Raw genomic sequence first — 1,732 nt, 5'->3', positions numbered from 1 at the left:
GATAACTTTCAAGTATTTTCAGATAATTATTCATTTTCACTCAGTCTAATTACGTATAATAGAGTCACATATTCTGTAAATTAGTAACAATATATGTTTCTTTATTCCTGACTACATCCATAACACACTTTAATACTACTATTACAACATTCTATAGGCCTACCTTTCTTACATTGATTTTGAAGTAATGTTATATTTACCATAAGCACATAATATTTTTTTTCATAGTTGACCCTTTTTTCATATTAGTGAAAATAAGCTTCCATATCCTCTTTCGCATATCATTATATCGTTGATAAAGATCTCAGTCTTTCACCCGAATATTAAGGGCGGTGACCTTGGGTAATAAGCCAGGCTCATTTCTTCTCACTTTCCTTGGCACTTTTTGGCACTGTTTTTTTTTCTCTCTTCGTTTTGTCTCTGTTTTGTATCTTTTCTTTTTTTCTTTTCACATATTTCTCTCTCTTTATGTACTTTCTCTCTCTTTTATTATCAGTGGTATTATCGTTATTCTTATCATTCTGATCCTCATCATCATGATTCGTCTCATCATCATCATCGTCAACATCGCCTACCCCCCTCCTCCCTCCCCATCTTCTCCATCCCCCCACCCCTTATCAAGACTTCCCCAACCCTCCCTACCCCCCTACCTCAGCCCCACCACATCCCTCCCATTTCTTATCATACATGCTTCTTCTTCTCCCTCCCTCCCTCCCTCCTTCCTTTCTCCCTCTCCCTCTTTCCCTCCCTCCTCTCTCCCTCTCCCTGTTTCTCTCCCTCCTTTTTCTCTCTCTCCCTCTTTCCCTTCCTCCTTCCTCCCCTTTTCTCCCTCCCTCCCTCCTTTCTCCTTCTCCCTCCTCTTCTTCCCTCCCCCTTCACCCCCTCTCCCCCCTCATCCCTACCCCTCCTTCAAACCATCCCATATATCTTCCTCCTTATCGAATCTTACCCCCCATGCATCCCCCTCCCCACCCCCCCTCAACCCCCTACTCCCTTCCACCCCTACCTCTACCCCTCCCTGCCTTTATACCCCAACCCCTCCCCCCCATATACGCCCAACCTACCCACCTACCCTCTACTCGCCCACCTACATACTCTCTGCCCACGCGCTTTCTACCTACCCCCCATCTACCTACCAACCCCCACCCACTACCTACCTACCTACCACTCCCCCTACCCACCCTGGCACCTACTTACCTCCTACCCACCCTCACCTCCTACCCACCCCTTTACCCACCCTCACTCCCTACCCATCTCCTACCCACCCTCCCCACTAACCCACATCCTACCCCCCTCCCCATATATCCACCCTCCCCTCCTACCCACCCCGTTATCCTACCCACCTCCTACCCAACTTCACCTCCTACCCACCCAACCCACCCTCTCACCCACCCCACCCCCATCAGAACCCACCCTGAAGATGCCTTAATCTAGCGTCAATACGGAGCCGGCAACCTCGCCCTCAAGGCATCGGCGACGGACACGATAATCAGCTGACGCCCATCCCCCCCCCCCTCGTTTCACCCCTCCCCTCCCCACCCCCGCCCACTTTAACTTATTCGCTGCTGAGGCTTCGTGCGAGACTTTTTTTTTTTTTTTTTTTTTTTTTTTTTTTGTCTGGCTGCACCTGTCGCGGAGGGAAGGAAGGAAGGAGGGAAGGTGAGAGGAGGGAAGGAGGATGGGTGGGTGGGAAGGATTTAGGGAGGGAAGGTGGGATGGAGTGAGGGAAGGA

This window comes from Penaeus vannamei, chromosome 26, assembly GCF_042767895.1.
Source record: "Penaeus vannamei isolate JL-2024 chromosome 26, ASM4276789v1, whole genome shotgun sequence".
Taxonomy (NCBI): Eukaryota; Metazoa; Arthropoda; class Malacostraca; order Decapoda; family Penaeidae; genus Penaeus; species Penaeus vannamei.
This window is presented reverse-complemented; position numbering follows the sequence as displayed.